The sequence below is a fragment of the Hipposideros armiger genome, unplaced genomic scaffold (genome assembly GCF_001890085.2).
Source record: "Hipposideros armiger isolate ML-2016 unplaced genomic scaffold, ASM189008v1 scaffold_159, whole genome shotgun sequence".
Classification (NCBI taxonomy): domain Eukaryota; kingdom Metazoa; phylum Chordata; class Mammalia; order Chiroptera; family Hipposideridae; genus Hipposideros; species Hipposideros armiger.
The window spans coordinates 2,593,196-2,598,920 of NW_017731509.1; the positions used below are offsets into that span (position 1 = coordinate 2,593,196).

At 43.9% G+C, this 5,725-nt stretch overlaps 1 pseudogene; it reads left to right on the forward strand.

Annotated features, from left to right (window-relative positions):
- Positions 1–3,590: 3,590 nt before the first annotated feature.
- Positions 3,591–5,107, forward strand: LOC109387457 (60S ribosomal protein L5 pseudogene; annotated as a pseudogene).
- The last annotated feature ends 618 nt before the right edge of the window (positions 5,108–5,725 follow it).

Consider the following 5,725-nt stretch of genomic DNA (forward strand, 5'->3'; position numbering starts at 1 on the left):
CATTTCATGCTTCTACCCTCCTGCAACTTCATTAAAGAATGACTTAATGGAAGTCACTTCAAGTATCCTCATCTGCAAAAGGGTTGTAGCAGGGGTGACAGGGAGAAGACAAATGGATTAGCTGTGACATTCTGGTTCTGTCTCCCTCCTGCCCCTGGCAGGTTCTCCTCAAACTCTCCCCCTTGGTCCATTACTCAGCATCACCATGGGTGAGTAGCTAGAGCAGCTGGAAGGAGTCTGTTTACCCCACTGATACTGGGTTGAGCCAATGCCACGTTGTCTGAAACAGACAGTGGCAGGAAGGAGTTTATTGTCAGCTGGCAAGGGGTGGGGACAGGGGGTGGACTGGCTCTGGTTTCCCAGCCCCAGGTGGCTGGTACTCCTGCAAGCTTGGGAGGATGCTGTAAAAACAGGCCGGCTGAGGGACACCCACGGGTGACATGAGCACATCAGCTGGGCTGTGGAGGGGTCAAACGCAGAGAAAAGGGCTCGGAGAGGAACACTCTAGGGTGGTTGAAATGGGCAACAAGATCAAAGCTGTAAGTTTATTTTAGTAGGCTCTTGGTTTTTGAAAGAAAGCGGGGGCATATATGCACTAGAAATGGAGTTGAAACTAAAATTTAAAAACAAATCCAACGAATATTTCTTGAGCGCCTGCTATGTTGTATGCATGTACCGTCACCACTACTGGAAATGCCACAACGAACAAGACAGGTTTGCTTCCTTCCTTTAAGGAATTTATATTCTAGCAGTGGAGCCAGGCATTAAACAAAGTAACAAGTAAATAATCTGGATAATTTTAAAAAGGGTTGACTGCCGCAAAGGAAGTAAAACAGGATGATGTGATAAAGTGACGGAAGCTAGGGAGAGTAGCATTTCATAGGGTAACCAGGGAGGGCCTCTCTGAGGAGGTGACAATTCAAAGTAGACCTTAAAAAAAAAAATAGCCACGTGAAGGTCTAGGGGAAGACCCTCATAGACAGAGCAAACAGCAAGTAGAAAAAGGACCTGAGACCACAATAAGTTTCAGGCGCTCAAGAAACTAGTGCGGCTAGGAAACAGTGAATGATAAAAAGAGTGTTATGAGATGAGGCCAGAGAATTTTGTTCTGCATCCAATGAGACCCTCTGGGAAGGTTTTAAAAGAAAAAGTTTCCAGAAGGTTGTTTTGGCTGCATTGTCAAGACTGTACTGAAGGGGGTAAAAGCGGAAGTAGAGACAGTTAGAAGGCTACTGAAGTCACCAGACAAGACGTAATGGTGACTTAGACTGCAGAGAAGAAAGGCACCTCAGCAGCTTTAGGAACCACCCACTCTCTCTGAACCTCTCTCTTGATTTAAGCTTCTCTTTGAACATCTGCTCCATCCTCTTCTGTTCCCAGTGAGATCGCCCTATTTACTCACTGAGTCCCCTTGGGCCTCAGCTCACCTGCTGTCTCACCCAGACCCAGGGCTCCCTCCAGCCTTGGTTCCCACTGCCAACTGGGTCAGTCCACTTCAGGTGCCAGAGGAGGATCTGACTGGCCCAGCTCATCTCCTCATGCCGTATCCTATGGGTCTCTCCTCTCTCTTGGTCAGGTGCTAACCTCCGGGGCATGTTGGGGAGTGTGGGCACATTTAATCAAGGTAGGGCCACTGAAGCAGTAGGGGCTGTGGTGGGTCAAGCTTGTGGGCTGTAGGCAACGATTATCAGGCCCAGTGGCCATCCTAGGTAGCACCTCTGTATTGTATCACTTATTGTTCCAGGCACTGTTCTCAGTTTTATATAATAACGAATTTAATCCTCACTCCCATCCTAAAAAATTAGATATGATAATTGCCATCTTGCAGAAAAAAAAACAAACAGGCACAGAGAGGTTAAGTAACTTCTCCAAGGTCACACAGCTGGTAAGGTACAGAGTTAGGATTCAAATTCAAGTAGTCTGGTCCTAGATATCCCAATCTTAACAACTGTTAAAATCCTTTCTAAGTTCTACATCAGACATTATTGAGAAGGGACGCTGAATATAAATGTTGAAAAAAATAGGAATAGATGTTGCTGCAGACACTGCTGCTGTTGCTGCAGCTGATGATGATGATGATGACGATAATGATACTTGATCTAGTGAAGCCAGAAGGAGACATTTTGCACTGCCTGGTTTAAGCTGCAGATTTCCCATCTACTCTTTCTGTGATCTGGGTAAAGAACTATATAATTCTTTGAGCCTCAAGGTTTTCACCTAAAAAACAGTTAATACCATCTATCCTACTCGTTACCTGAGCATTGTTTGTAAAAACAATCATTGAGATGCCATGGGAAATGTGTGCTGACAAATCACGAATGAGAATCTTTGCGAGCGAAGAGCAAGAACAAATTAGAGGAAGAAGGGTCATCTAGGGAGGTCTTGTACGAAAAACTCCGCGTCCAAAGGCCTGGAGAAGTAAGCTGAGGGACCGGCCAGTGACGCAGAATGGGCAGCCTGAAGTGCCACGCCTCTGCCTACAGACCACAGGAAGCCACCAAAAGACTTTAAGCAGGAGGAGGAGTGATATGGTCCGATGAACGGTTTAGAAAGATATTTCTGATGACCAGTGTCAAGAATGGACTAGACTAGGGAAGACTGCAGACAGGCAAACAAGAGGTGGTTCTAGCAACGCAAGCAAGAGACAGTGAAGATATAGACTCAAGCAATGGCAGAAATATTCGGGCATGTCACCAAGAAAATGTGGGGATCCTGGGATCCCACGATATCCAAATCTAGAGCAACTCCACTGTCTAAAAGAGAATGGGTATGTCCTCCTCTACTTAAGTTTCACAGTTACTGCATATCTGAATAGTGTTTGTTTCTTGGGTGTGTGACTCTCCATTGACATTTTGTTGCTCCAAATTCTTCAAAGGGGAGGCTCTGTGCTTTGATGATGAGGCCCACCCACCCTAGCTTCCTGTGTGTGGATCATGACCTTTCCTGGGAAGGCAGGTGTGGGGCCCCTGGCTTCACTACTTTGCATAGCACTTTGGGAGTATTTGCATTTCCAGAGTCTTGTTTCTCCACTGAAAGGGGGCCCCATTAGATTTTTTTTTGTCCTGTGGCATCAGATGAAAGTGGAGTGGAAATCAATGCAAATTCCTTTCATCTCACAATGTGTCCAGTAGCCTAAATGCTCAAAGCCCAGCAGGCTAAGCAAGGGCACACAGAAGAAAAGCCCCATTTTGATTCTTTTGGATGGGTTCCCGGCTGCCTCCGACTGGTGCTCGTGCACACACACACACACACACACACACACACATATGCACACATACACACAAACACACATACACATGCACTCTACCCACTGAGCCCCGGGGCCCACCCCGTCACAGTGGACCTTCTTCAAGGCATCTTTGAAGTCTGGTGATGCCACCACTCCATGCCGTTGTCTTTTCCCCTGGGCTTGCCTGATGGAAGCCTACATATTCCAAATCCTCAAAGAAAATTTTAAAAACTCTCTTCTTCCTGGGTCAGTAGGTTAGCTTTGTAAGGGATACCAAAGATGTGTCCTTCATGAAGAAATCTCTCAGTATGAATGCTGATGCCATGAATTGCCTTCCTTTACCTGCAGAAATTCCATGCGGATGGGCTGCTTGGCTCTGTGTGACTGGTAAGCCAGCTCAGGTAAGAGCATCCTGAGCTTCAGAGAATCTCTGAATCCAGAGATCCCAGCTCGGTAAGATCTTATTTCTGATTAGTTTGTTCTGAGAATAGTTTTTAAATACTTAGGTCCAACTCCAGCAGGCTTACTAACCATTTGGGGATAGAAAGTGGGATGAGTTTATAATTTTTATCCGTGAAAACTGTTATGTTTGCTATCAAACCGGAAAAAGAAAAAAAAACATTTTAAAGTAATAGTAAACACTATTGGTGAGAGCATAGGTGAAACACATTCATCAAATATTTATTAAGAACCTACTCTGTGCTATGCATTTCTCTAGGCTAGAGTCACTAGCCTAGAGTGACTAGCCAAAACCCTTGCTTCATGGAATGTACATTCTAGGGTTATTTATTGTGCTAGAAATGTGTACACCTAGAAGAGAGAATGCATCAAAAGCCTTAAAAATGTGTGCACATGACTTTCAATTGGACAATCATGCACCCATATATGTACAAGACTATACAGCTGTTTGGGCGTTTTCTCCCCCAGAGCTGTGCTGGGCCTGCAGGTCTGTGGCAAGCCGCAGACGTGGGCCTCTGCTCAGCAGGGTGGGGTTTGCTAACGTTGTTAAGAGTAAGGCCTACTTCAGGAGATACCAAGGAAAATTTAGAAGACGATGAGAGGGTAAAACTGATTACTATGCCTAGAAACACTTGGTAATCCAGGATAAAAATAAGTATAACACACCCAAATACAGGATGATAGTTCATGTAACCAACAGAGATATCATTTGTCAGATTGCTTATGCCCCAACAGAAGATGTAATAGTTTGTGCAGCTTATGCCCATGAACTCCCAAAGTGTGGTGTGAAGGGCGGCCTGACAAATTATGCTGCAGTCTATTGTACCGGCCTGCTCCTGGCCCGCAGGCTTCTCAATAGGTTTGGCATGGACAAGATCTATGAAGGTCAAGTGGAGGTGACAACTGGAGATGAATACAGTGAAAGCATTGGTGGTCAACCTGGTGCCTTCACCTGTTATTTGGATGCAGGGCTTGTCAAAACTCCTACAGGAAGTAAAGTTTTTGGGGTCCTGAAGGGAGCTATGGACAGGGGCTTGTCTAGCCCTCACAGTACCAAACAATTCCCTGGGAATGATTCAGAAAGCAGGGAATTCAATGTAGAAGTACATCGGAAGCACCTCATGGGTGAGAACATTGCAGATTATATGCATTACCTAATGGAAGAAGATGATGCTTAACAAGAAACAATTCTCTCCATACATAAAGAACAACATAACTCCAGACATGATGGAGGAGATGTATAAGAAAGCTCATGCTGCTGCTATACGAGAGAATCCAGTCTATGAGAAGAAGCCTAAGAAAGAAGTTAAAAAGAAGAGGTGGAATCGTCCCAAAATGTCTCTTGCCTAGAAGAAAGATCAGGTCGCTCAGAAGAAGGCAAGCTTCCTCAGGGCTCAGAAGCAGACTGCTGAGAGCTAATAAACCAAACACAACTTTCTATGAAGATTTTTCATACAAAGACAATAATAAACTTATTAACTATGCAGAAAAAAAAGCTGTTTGGAAGAGTAAAAATAAAGGAAAAAACATAACTATATAACATTACAGAATGATTTAAATTAATGATGGTCCATTTGTACAACTGAATACCATGCTACTATTAAAATAATGCAGAACACCATTTATGGATTTCAGAAAAATGATATATTACTACATAAAAAAAATGTAGGTTACAAAACAGTAGTTAGTATGTGATTCCATTTGTGTAAAATAAATGGAAAAAATTAAAAGAAAGGTTATCATTTAATTTAGCAATGTTTACTGAGCACTTACTATGCGGCTGGGCCCTGGGGTTACAGAAATGGACACAATTATCCAAGTCCTTTCCCTTACGGAATTTGAGGGGGTGATCTTTGAGGNGAGAATAAAAATAGGATGGTGTGATAGAATAACTAGGTGGCTTACCTTAAACAGGGTAGTTGTAGGAGAAGAGATTTAAGCTGAGATCTGAGTGATAAATAGGATACTTCCATGCAAGGATCAAGAGGAAGAACATTCCAGCTGCTAGTACAAAGGCTATGATGCAGATGGCACAAC